We start from the raw sequence: 13,743 nt of genomic DNA on the forward strand, positions 1-13,743 counted from the left end.
ATAGTCAGTTTGCCTCTACTTACGCTCCTTTAAAACTGAAAAATGTAAAATGCATGGAATATATAAATAATAAACTTTAATATTACTTACCATTTAAATATTGTATATACAATCCATTTTTGAAATATTTATTAATTTATCTTCCTTCTCACTTTCTTGTGAGGAGACAATAAATAGTTTACTGTCAATTAGGGTCAAAGCACACAATAACATAAATAACTGAGTAATAGATGACCCATCTGTGTCAAACGCAGTCTGACAGTTCCCAAAATGAGGAATAAACGAAGAAAATAGGGGGAATTACAATTTCTCTCTGAGATTCGTTTTTACAATTTTTCTATTTTATCCACAATTTGAACATGTTTGATACACCAGATGATTTATAATCAAGTTAAATATTCAAAAGTTCATATTTGAACAAAAAATTGCGACTAAAACCGCGAAAATACAAAATTTAATTTTTAGCAAATTTTCTCTTTACGAAAAACACAAAACGACAACATTTTCTGGTCGGAGAGCGATGGGTCATCTATATTTTAAAGAGTCTATGCACAATAATACTAAAAGAATTTGGCAAACAAAATGCAAGCGAAGCCAAAAAACACAAGCTCGAAATCAAACACACACATACACACTCACAATGCTTCATACATGCATGCGAACAATAAACCAAAAACCTTTATATATTCTGTATTCTGATTTTAAGTTAAGGTTTTCTTATTTTAATCCGTAGTCGCCTTAAGATAGCAGACAAAATGCAAGCCAAACAACAACACTAACACTAAAAGCCAAACATTAAAATTTCTCTGTATGTAAGAAAAAAACAGTTTCCGGGGTTGAAAATCTATGAGAGTATCGAAGAGAACAATCTTTATTTTGCGCTCTCATTAGCTATTTTAACTCAAAACAAGCTTAAATCAAACTTTAAGCACTTGAATTGCACAAATAAGCGCACTTTGTACTTAATATGAGTATAACTTAGTATTTGCGTACTTAAAATTTTAAGTGCGGATTCAGGCTAGAAATAAGAATTTGAAACTTGGTTTTAGAAGTATACTTTTCTTTGGGTGTAGACCGATCTCCTGACTTAACTCCTAGAGTTTCTAGAAATTTTAGTTTTTATCCGATTTGCCACAAATTGAAAATATACTGGCATTTTAGATCCACAAAAAAGTGTATATGATATAGTTTTTATCGGTCCATTTGGTAAACCCTCCATATAGATCGATTTCAGATCTTGAGGGTACAGAAGGTGGACTGATCATGAAAATTGCTTGAAACTGAATTTAAAATTTTCAGATTTTACTTCTCGTAATCATTTAAATAATTTTGGTAAAAATCTACAGATTTTAGATTTCAAATCAAGGCGTTATTTCATCAGTTTCTTGCACGAGATGTTTATGATTCCTCTAAAACTCAAACAAAAAATGGTTCTTATAAATCCAGAATCTTATCTAGTCTTCTTAGGTAAAATCTTTACATTTATAGCTGAGTACTATGTTCAGTTTTCAAGCTGAAACTCAGCTTATTTTCGCGGTTACTTTTTTTAATCAATTAATTACGAAATATTAAATGGTTCGCAATCAATACATTGCATCTTTTCCATCCATAATTTGAAGAGACTTGATAAAAATGTTAACGCCTTCATATATATTTTTGCACTTTTAATTTAGTGTTTTGGTGAAAAACTCAAACATAGTACACACCTTATCTTCGGGAAGCATTCTTAGGGATGCCAGACGTACTCTTTTAAAGAGCACATGTGCTCTTTTTTACAAAATGGGCTCTTAAAACAAGATAGGCCAAAAGAGCACGCAAAAGTGCTATATTTTTAGTTAAGTACTCTCTTTGTGCTCTTTGTATGTATCACAACAAATATGTCTCCAACGCGTTGCAATAAATGGTAAAAGTAAACTGAACATACGTATATGCCACACTACGAGATTTTCCTGTGCCGTTATTTTGTAATTAAATAGAGTTTTACTTTATATATCAGAGTCGAAGAAGAGCACACCGATGTTGCTTCTTCACTTTGTACTCTGTTCTAAATGTAAACAAACTCCTTTCAATAACATTTTTCACAAAAACAAAAGTGGTTTATTTTATGTATATGTTATGAACCTTTTTTATGTTTAAATGAATTATTATGGAATTCAATGTTTTTATTTTATTTTATTTTATTTTTGCTCTTTTTTTCGTATGTGCTCTTTTTATAAACTGAATGTACTCTTTTTGCCTCTTCGAAATCTGGCATCCCTAAGCGTACTGGTTGAATTGATCTGTGAAAATATCTGCCATCAAACCCCCCTGAAATTTTCAAAGGAAACTATAATATTTGGTTTTTATACCCTGCTCCACACTGTGGAACAGGGTATTATAAGTTAGTGCATATGTTTGCAACACCCAGAAGGAGACGAGATAGACACATGGTGTCTTTGGCAAAAATGGTCAGGGTGGGCTCCTGAGTCGATATAGCCATGTCCGTCTGTCCGTCTGTCCGTGAACACATTTTGTAATCAAAGTCTAGGTCGCAGTTTTAGTCCAATCGACTTCAAATTTGGCACAAGTATGTGTTTTGGCTCAGAATAGATCCCTATTGATTTTGGAAGAAATCGGTTCAGATTTAGATATAGCTCCCATATATATATTTCGCCCGATATGGACCTATATGGCCCCGGAAGCCAGAGTTTTACCCTAATTGGCTTAAAATTTTGCACAAGAAGAACAATTAGTACTATAGTCAAGTGTGCCAAATTTCATTGAAATCGGTTCAGATTTAGATACAGCTGCCGTATATATCTTTCGCCCGATATGCACTAATACGGTCCCAGAAGCCAGAGTTTTACCCCAATTAGGTTGAAATTTTGCACAGGGAGTAGAATTAGCAGTGTAGTCAAGTGTGCAAAATTTTATTGAAATCGGTTCAGATTTAGATATAGCTCCCATATATATCGTTCGCCCGATTTACACTCATATGACCACAGAGGCCAATCTTTAGCTCCGATTTAGTTGAAATTTTGCACTGGGAGTAGAATTAGCATTGTAGCTATGCGTGCCAAATTTGGTTGAAATCGGTTCAGATTTAGATATAGCTCTCATATATAGCTTTCGCCCGATTTACACTCATATGACCACAGAGGCCAATCTTTTTGCTCCGATTTAGTTGAAATTTTGTACAGGGAGTAGAATTAGCATTGTAGCTATGCGTGCCAAATTTGGTTGACATCGGTTCAGATTTAGATATATCTCCCATATATAGCTTTCGCCCGATTTTCAACCATATGACCACAGACGCCAATTTTTAACTCCGATTTAGTTGAAATTTTGCACTGGGAGTAGAATTAGCATTGTAGCTATGCGTGCCAAATTTGGTTGAAATCGGTTCAGATTTAGATATATCTCCCATATATAGCTTTCGCCCGATTTACACTCATATGACCACAGAGGCCATTTTTTTGCTCCGATTTAGTTGAAATTTTGCACATGGAGTAGAATTAGCATTGTAGCTATGCGTGCCAAATTTGGTTGAAATCGGTTCAGATTTAGATATAGCTCCCATATATATGTTTTTCTGATTTCGACAAAAATGGTCAAAATACCAACATTTTCCTTGTAAAATCGCCACTGTTTAGTCGAAAAGTTGTAAAAATGACTCTAATTTTCCTAACCTTCTAATACATGTATATCGAGCGATAAATCATAAATAAACTTTTGCGAAGTTTCCTTAAAATTGCTTCAGATTTAAATGTTTCTCATTTTTTTTACTAAAATTGTGTTCCACCCTAGTGCATTAGCCGACTTAAATTTTGAGTCTATAGATTTTGTAGAAGTCTATCAAATTCTGTTCAGATCGAGTGCTATTTAAATGTATGTATTTGGGACAAACCTTTATATATAGCCCCAACATATTTGACGGATGTGATATGGTATCGAAAATTTAGATCTACAAAGTGGTGCAGGGTATAATATAGTCGGCCCCGCCCGACTTTAGACTTTCCTTACTTGTTTTTTTTTTTTTAATTTCATTCATTCAAATGAACTTTCAAGCAATAACTCCTTATGGGTGTTATATTTCTCTACTCATCAAATCAATTTCAACACCATTAGGTAATTAATAAAGCATGTGAAATGTCGGCGCTCAAAATTATTATTCTATTTCACGGGATGTACTGATGTGTCACTTGTCCATCAGTCATCTTAAAAAAAAAATCACTAAAAATAAAATTCATGGTATGTAAATATTTCTCATAGATATAATAACAACACTTGAAACATTTTAACCGTGTTAAATGCCATATGTATATACCGTTGAGAGATGTAAACCATTGAAGAAAGTTCTTGAGTCATACGCAATTTTTTTCAATTTCATTTTGGCACTTATAGCTAAGGTGCTAGTATTGAACATTACATCCGAATACAGTCCTCTTTTGTATATTGAAAATTTTCTCGACCCTGGTACTATTTGGCGAGCCCAAATATAAATATGGTAAATATAGCCATTGGCCATGTGTTGGCAAGTTGCTACCTTTCTTGTACACATTTTTGTAGTTGAATTGTGTTTTTTGCTAATTACGTGGAAAGTATAAAACTATCCAAAAATTTTGTCATTCGCAATGGGTAGTTTTCTGTTCGTAAAACTAATGAAAGGGGCTCATACATTTGTTCGAACCACAATAAATAGCATTTTGACAAATTGGTGATTTTTAACATTTATAACTCATACGACATGGGCGACAAAATCAGCCATAAGTTACCCAGCAAAAAAAATTGGAAGTTGTTCCACAAACATTTCTTTTAAAGCCCATCCCAGAATCCCCCATCGAGTTTTTTCAACTTCCGATGCAGTCCTTTTGGATAATTGCACAAACATTTCTTCTAAAGCGCATCTTGGGATCCCCCAATGATTTTTTCTACTTCCGACGCAGTCCTTGTGGACAAGTATTAGAAAGAACGCAATCAGGCTATTTTAAGTGCAAATTTTGTATAATTAAATTTTACAAAAAAAAATAGAAAACTAATAAAAAACTAAAAAAAATAGAAATTGATAAAAAAAAGTAAAAAAATAATAAAAAAAATAAATTTCATCCCCGCTGGGATTTGAACCTATGTCGTTTGACTTTTTCGCTTCCATGGAAGTTCTTTTGAGAAGGTTTTGTACATTACGGGAATTTTTAATTTTTTGTTGAATTTTAATGGAAAAAATATATTTATACAAAAATATATGCCGAAAATAAAAAATAAAAACGATGCATGACATAAAAAAATATTTGATAAAAAAATTGCCGCTTTTGAGATTTGAACCTGCGTTTCTTATTTTTTTGTTCATACTAATAAAGAACATCTCCAGAAGCAATAAGAATGTTATTCCTTGGTGTCGTATTACGATCATATCACAAACATTTGACCTTTCGACGCTTTATGTTCAATGGCGTTTGTGGCTGAGTGTGCTAAGGCGTTCTGTTATGGTGCCAGCAAACCCAGGTTCAACCCCTGGTCGGAGCGAAAAAGTTTTTCAAATTGTAAAAATTAGATAATAGGAAAATAATTGTGTAATAAAACAAAACATTGATGAAAAAAAAGTGAAATTGGTTGAAAAAAATTTTTTTTTTCGCTTTTTAAATTTCTTCATTCAAATTAACTTCCAGGGCACAACTTCTAAAGCAATGCAAAGGATCCAAAAAGGGAGTACTTCCGTCCTATGACAAGCCCATGTAAAATTCATTGGAGATGATCCAAGTTTGCACTACTTCCGGGTCACAGATTGGGGATCCAAACTACTTTTTTGGAAGCTCTTTTTTTGTTGGGTAAGAAAAGCAAGCAAGGAAAGTCTAAAGTCAGGTGGGCCGACTACATTATATCCGGGAGATCGGTCTATATGGGGGCTATACCAAAACATGGACCGATACTCAACATTTTTGGCACACCCCTTTATGGTCCAAAAATACCTCTAGATTCCCAATTTCAGACAAATTGGATAACAACTACGGTTTCTATAAGCCCAAGACCCCAAATCGGGAGGTCGTTTTATATGGAGGCCATACCAAAACATGGACCGATACTCACAATTTTTGGCACACGTATTTGTGGTCCTACAATACCTCTAGATTTCCAATTTCAGGTAAATTGAATAAAAACTGCGGTTTCTATAAGCCCAAGAAGTAAAATCGGGAGATCGGTCTATATGGAGGCTATACCAAAACATGGACCGATACTCACCATTTTTGGCACACCTCTTTATGGTCATAAAATACCTCTAGATTTCAAATTTCAGGCAAATTGGATAAAAACTACGATTTCTATAAGCCCAAGACCCCAAATCGGGAGGTCGGTTTATATGGGGACTATATCAAAACCTGGACCGATATAGCCCATCTTCGGACTTGACCTGCCTGCAGACAAAAGACGAGTTTGTGCAAAATTTCAGCACGATTGCTTCATTATTGAAGACTGTAGCGTGATTAAAACAGACAGACAGACGGACATCGTTATATCGTTTTAGAATTTCTCCCTGATCAAGAATATATATACTTTATATAGTCGGAAATAGATATTTCGATGTGTTACAAACGGAATGACAAACTTATTATACCCCCGTCACCATTCTATGGTGGTGGGTATAAAAAAACAAGTAAGAAAAATCTAAAGTCGGGCGGGGCCGACTATATTATACCCTGCACCACTTTGTAGATCTAAATTTTCGATACCATAGCACATCCGTCAAATATGTTGGGGGCTATATAAATGTTTGTCCCAAATACATACACCAATTTTCACCAACCAATTTCAACAAAATTCGGCACACTTTACGACACTATCAATTGCACTCCTTGTACAAAATTTATAGTATATCAGGCTGAAATTCTGGCTTCTGGGGCCATATTAGTAGATATCGGGCGAATATATAAGGCTATATCTAAAACTGAACCGATTTCTTCCAAAATCTATAGGGTTCTATTCTCACCTAAAATACATACTTGTGCCACATTTGAAGTCGATTGGACAAAAATTGCGACCTACACAAAATTATGTTCACAGACTGACGGACGGACACACGGACATGGCTAGATCGACTCAGGGACCGACCCTGATCAATATTTCCAAAGACACCATATGTCTATCTCGTTTCCTTCTGGCTGTTGCAAACATAAGCACTATCTTATAATACCCTGTTCCACAGTGTGGTATAAAAATGACTACCCCAAATACTGGTTTTTGACCCCGCACTATCTAGCAGATAGTATCTACTAATCGGTTCAGAATCACCTCCTTAGTCGATACTAATGATCTTCAGGAAATTTTGACAAAGGGAAGCATATTTCATTATGAGATTTTTTCAAAATTTCAACTAGTTTAAGGATTTTTTCTTTAAACCAAAATATTTTTTGATATACAGAGTGGGTGGCATGTAATGCAGCAAAGTGCTATCTTTTATTAATTTATTCTTTTTTAATTTTATTGTTCAAAAGCAAAAATAACATACAATTTTAGAATCAATTTAGAATTGTTCGAATTTAGAATTGACACGAATTATGGCCTTCAAACTGTCCACAAAGATATCACACGCTGATCGTTAGATTGACCCATGTCGGACGAAGCGCCGTCTTGAGATGATCGTGTTTTTTGTAGTGCCAACCTTACTCTCTAAAATACCCCTGTTGAAATGTGGCCGGAACGTTTGTCTGCTCAGGGCTTCAATACTCCCCTATAATATTCGGCATTTATTTTAATCCCCGCGGTTCGCAAATACGAGCTGGGAGCGACAATCGGCCGTTACAGCGGGCCACACCATTGCGCTTGAATTCTGATGGCCAATCGAAGGTATAAATTTACAGCTGACCTCTTTGGCAAGTAAAGCCGATCATTTTGTTTGTTCACAAATTGTTCAATTTGGAATGGCTTCCCATCGGAGAAAACCAAATTTGGTAACTAACTACATTGATGAACTTCTCTCTTGTTACTTAGTACATCTCGATTCCATGCTTAGCTCAATGACGAGGGACCTCATTCTAATAACCGAGGCCGAATGTCCAAGACTAAGAAATATCACCAGCATTACTGTGATGGATTAATCCTGTTTAGTGTTCGGTCGACAGGGATTGAAGCCATGACCCTATGTATGCAAAGCGGACATTCTAACCATTGTACAAGTCTGTCCTTATAAAAATGAGTCGGCAAAGCTATTCAGAGATAGCTGGACTTTAGTTTGGTTTGGTACTAATGCAAAAAAGCTATATCATGCCGTGCTATAAACTTAATTTTTTTATAATAATTTCTCATAAATACACAACATAATATCCCTCTTTAAGGAATTTAGTTTCATATATATATATTTGGTATAAAAAATTTTTTTTACTTTCACTTAAATATTTATACAAAATTAGTTTCATCTCGCGTAATGTTTTTTTTATTTGTTTCTTTTTTAATTCTTTAAAGTTTACAAAAAAAGTTCATTCACATTTGTTCACTTTTTATACATTTTTATATTCTAAAAATAATTTACATACACTAGCTATGCGTTTTACTTGCTATTCGTTCTCTAATTTCGTTAGATAAATCAGGTGTGATAAAAAAGCAAACAGATTCTTTTGTAGTTTTAAATACGAACAAATTAATTAAATAACCGCAAAACAAAAACTTTCATTTTTGTGGTGATGACAAACCAACACCTCTATAATAAATTAGTTACAAATTATTTGGGGATATTTTACACAATTAGTCGCCACAAAAAAAAAATCAAAATGCGAATCCGTTGTAGTAACAAATCAATTAAATTCCGTTCGATTTCAATTTAAAAAATCGTTTGACTGTTAGCTCTTCTTGTCATTGTACACACTCTCCGTAGAGAAATTCTCCAGAGTTGCCAAGCTAAACAAATTAAAAAATATAGATTTTTTTAGGACCTACGAAGTATGACTTTGCTCGATAATGATTTGAACGGAACTTGATTAGCTGACTGGAAATTAATTTTTTGAGCTTTTCTATGAAATAAATTTTTAAAGCCGTCTCATATTTTTGAATACTTTTATACCCTCCACCATAGGATGGGGGTATATTAACTTTGTCATTCCGTTTGTAACACTTCGAAATATTGCTCTAAGACCCCATAAAGTATATATATATATTCTGGGTCATGGTGAAATTCTGAGTCGATCTGAGCATGTCCGTCCGTCCGTCCGTCTGTTGAAATTACGCTAACTTCCGAACGAAACAAGCTATCGACTTGGCACAAGTAGTTGTTATTGATGTAGGTCAGATGGTATTGCAAATGGGCCATATCGGTCCACTTTTACATATAGCCCCCATATAAACGGTCCCCCAAAAATTTGGCTTGCGAAGCCTCTAAGAGAAGCAAATTTCATCCGATCCGGCTGAATTTTGGTACATGGTGTTAGTATATGGTCTCTAACAACCATGCAAAAATTGGTCCATATCGGTCCATAATTATATATAGCCCCCATATAAACCGATCCCCCGATTTGGCTTGCAGAGCCTCTAAGAGCAACAATTTTCATCCGATCCGGCTGAAATTTGGTACATGGTGTTAGTATATGGTCTCTAACAACCATGCAAAAATTGGTCCATATCGGTCCATAATTATATATAGCCCCCATATAAATCGATCCCCCGATTTGGCTTGCGGAGCCTCTAAGAGAAGCAAATTTCATCCGATCCGGATCGAAATTCATTTCGATTGTGGATGACAGTCTTTCGTAAAAGTTTCTACGCAATCCATGGTGGAGGGTACATAAGATTCGGCCTGGCCGAACTTACGGCCGTATATACTTGTTATATAGTAGTTTGTGTGCTTAGTACAGTTTTTTTTTTTCAATGCACCCCCCAGCAAAAAAAGCATAACCAAAAAAGTAATGAAAATGTTGTTTTTGGATCCGGAAGTGGTGAAAAATTGACGCAGAAGCGATGAATTTAACATGGGCTTGTTATAGGACGGAAGTCCTCCATTTCAACAGCCATTGCACTGAATTTGCATCACTTGTTTAGTTTCAATGTTTTGGATGTAAATTAAAAAATTTTGTGATATTTTGTCAAATAAATAATTTTTATAATTTTTTATAATTTTTAATGGAATCTAGCGCTTGTCGGAAACGATTTTTTTCAGATTGGGTTTAGCATTTTTTTCGACAAAATTTAAATGATTTGTACCATTTTATGAATTCGTACTCTGTTTTTAACCTGTTTGTAACCAAAAAAGTTAAAATTACCCATTAAAAGTATGAAAAAACCAAGTTATAAAAAATTGAATTAAAAGAACTTCCTGGGTAGTTAAAATAAAGAACATCATTGGGAGTGCATCTTCTGGAAGTGCTTTTAAAGTTGTGCCTTTGGAAGAGCTTCCAATTTTTTTTAATGCCGACTGGAAATTAATTTTTTGAGCTTTTCAAATTAGCAGATCATTTTTGTAAATCAAAAATGCGCCTTCGAAATAAAATTTTGAAAGCCGTCTCATATTTTTGAATACTTTTTATATATCTTAGTACAATATTGTTTTTTCTTCAGTGTATCCAGTAATGTTGGTAATCTTTGAATAGGTCTACTGCAAATACGTTTCATCTCTGTGTGTAAATCTGAGACAATTTTTTTATACGATTGAAAAATGTTGAGTGATGGCAACCCTACACACACACACATGAAACCTCTTGAGATTCTTTTCTTTTGTAGTTTTTTGCTCTCTTAAGAGACTGTCGATCAAAGTCTGTTTATTTCACAAAATTATACTCTGAGTGGGGTGGATTTATGTGATGTTGCTGGTCGTGTGGAGCGATCATTTTGTTGTACTTTTGTGTTGAGATGGTTGTTGTGGCCAGCATTCCTTTTCCGCGAGATATTGCTAAAGGTTTACATTGTTTTTGTCGGAATGTTTTGTTGATCGCATTTGTGTTTGGTGGGGGCTGGGTGTCGCTGCTCTTTTGCTGGTGCCATGAATACTGTGCTCTGTGTATTTTCACAGTACCATTTGCCGTTTAGAGCGTCATAGCGTAATAGATCTAGCGAGCATATTTTTGTTCATTTTAGTTTCAATTTTTTAGTTATTTTTAAGATTTTCGCCTGTTTAGTTGTGTCTGTTAGTGGAGCTGTTGTTTTACAGCTCCTCTCTTTAGCTATTTGTTTTAGTTTTAAGTGTTAAATGACGTGCAGATTCGATTAAAATAAAAGAAAAAATACTAAACGATTAATTTAAGTGCAAAACGATTTTGGGTTAAACGTTAATAAAGTAAAAAAAAAAATAGCGCGTAATATCTATTAAAATAAATAGAAAATATCTATTAAAATAAATTAAAAAAAAAACTGTTTTGATTCTATGAATAAAATAAAAAAAACAATATTTCGAAAAAAAAACAAACAATTTAATGAATTTAATAAAAAATTGTTAATTTTATTATCCAACTTTAAGTTATATGACTATATGAGAGAAATAATTATAATATAGAAAAAGAAAAATCAAAATTTTCAACTTTGAATAATTTGGCTGGTGCTTCAGTATTTCAAAAATAGAAATATTTGTCAAATCTAACAGCAACAACAACAACAGCAAATAGAACGGAAAAATTCAGTGTTGCAATTCTTTGTTGTAATTTCTCTACTCGCATAGTAGTTTTTTTTTTTTTTGATTTTATAAATTCTGTGTATTTTTCGTAAATTCTTTTATTTATGTATATTTAATGTTGTCATGTAAATTTGTGTTGTGTTATTCCATTTTCTATCCCTTTTAATTTATCTTTTTTTTCTCTAAAGCCATACGACATAAACAAATAAGAATAAACAGAAATAATTGGCTATTTGCCCAGTATTTCACAGTTGATATTCCCAATGTGTGTGAACATAGTTGAAGATATATCTGTTTGTTCACATTTCGCGGTTTATTTTGCTCTGGGATTTTTTCCGGCAAATTGATTTTTTTTTGTTTGTTTTTGGTGTGTAAATTGTTTTAACCCTCAAATGCGTATTACTCACGTTTCGAAAACATTTGTTCATTGAATTCATGGAAATATTAATTTATCTGGAATTGTATTACCTAATTACTTATAGTGACAAATAACACACATTTCAAATATGCAAATTAACTTGAGAGTCGAGTTTGTTTTCCAGTATTCATGTGACATTACAAATGCCGGCAATGGCTGTCAAATGATCTTCAAGTGGTAAATTGTGTGAACGAGGTAGAAATGTGTTTGTGTCTCTAATATAAAGACAACCAACTAAGGAAAAATTTTACTTAATGACTTTTTTTTTGAAAATTCGAATGATATGAAAAAAACGGTACAGCGTAATGTTGAAAAATTTCGCTTTTAATTTAAAGCAGGATTTTATCTGCGCTTACCTCGTGTAGTTATATTACATTACATATTACAGTTAGTCCTCGGGGATAAGAACTTCGATGTTTCTTATGTCCTACATTATTTTATGAGGAAGGTAAATAAGCGAAACTTAAGCCTTCTGGCAAAGTATAAATCCCTGATTTTATTTAAAGATGTCCGTCCTAATGTTGTACATTATAAATAATGTTGTACATTATTAGTTCAATGAAATGATCGCTCACTTTAGCTCTTTTCTGATCAGTGAACTAATTCGGTCAGTTAGATCACTAGTTCATTGTCGGTCAGCGACTGAGTCATTTCAAGTTCTTTTGTTCTTCTTGTCCAGTTTATCATAAATTAGGAGTATTAGCTCTGCGTTGATTTATTCCACAGAAAGGCATACGAAAATAATACCGAATAGTTTCTGTGTGAAAAAAGTGATATGAGCATAAAGACTGAAAATTTTGGCAGTGCCAAGGAAAGCGAAAATAACTGGGCGAAGAAACTGATACAATGTGTTTAGTTTGCTAAATTGACATGGTGAACGAAAAAGAACGATTGATGCGAACTAATTCAACCCGTCCATTTCAGTGATCCGTTCAATTGAACTAGTTCGTTCGCGAACTACCCAACTCTAGTCCGTCCTTCTGTTTACTCTGAGATTGTTATTAATGTATTTTAAAACCAAACATTATATTATTACGGAAGATGGTAATAAATTTTACGAAAAGTGATGGTCAGATTTGATCGAAATCCACGCCGCATTAGTAGACAACTTGCTCGTGAACTGAACATATTGCAAGAGTGAATGCAAAACCTATTTAAAATTGAGCTTGGACTAAAGCCATTGAAATTCCGAAAGGTATATCTGGCATTTTATGAACAAAAATTTGTAGACTCGAAAGAGTCAAGGATTTGCTTCGCTTACATCACAAGAATTTTCTTCGTAAAAAGAACGAACAATTTCGTTAAAAGTACGAAATTTTTCATTGCTCTACAACCAAAGAAACTTTTCATTAAAAGTACGAAATATTTCGTTCTTTTTACAATGAAAAGTTCTTACAAATTTTTTGTAGTTTGTAAGAAACAACTTCGCACTTTTTAACATATGAAAAAGTTTCATACTTTTTATGAAACAACTTCGTTCTTTTTATGACATTTTTACGAAAAGTTTTCATATTTTTTAAGAAAATGTTACGTACTTTTCATGAAACAATTTCGTAGCTTTTATGAAAAACTTTCGTACTTTGTGTGAAAAATGTTCGAACTTTTGGAAAAAAAAATTATAGTCCAAATTTGAAAAGTCTCATAACTACTTTACATCTTAAGTTTTTGAATAACTTTTATTTTGGTTGCTTCACTTATATTCGTAGCATTTATGAATAGCATAGACATGCATTAAAAAATTTAATAAAGAAATACACTTCTT

General features: G+C 33.4%; 1 protein-coding gene across 11 annotated transcripts in view; it reads left to right on the forward strand.

Moving 5' to 3' along the window:
- Positions 1-13,743, forward strand: part of Svil (Supervillin) — a 1,072,938-nt gene that overhangs the window by 299,259 nt on the left and 759,936 nt on the right. For 3 of the 11 annotated variants that reach the window (XM_075304565.1, XM_075304569.1, XM_075304577.1), the window contains exon 1: positions 10,899-11,230. The exons of 2 other annotated variants lie outside the window; for them this stretch is intronic. The gene's annotated coding sequence lies outside the window, so the exon portion shown is untranslated. Of the gene's footprint in view, positions 1-10,883; positions 11,231-11,434; positions 11,588-13,743 lie in introns of those variants that run through there. 6 more of the 11 variants (XM_075304584.1, XM_075304567.1, XM_075304574.1 and 3 more) reach the window with 6 other exon arrangements.

The sequence above is a fragment of the Haematobia irritans genome, chromosome 4 (genome assembly GCF_050003625.1).
Source record: "Haematobia irritans isolate KBUSLIRL chromosome 4, ASM5000362v1, whole genome shotgun sequence".
NCBI lineage: Eukaryota > Metazoa > Arthropoda > Insecta > Diptera > Muscidae > Haematobia > Haematobia irritans.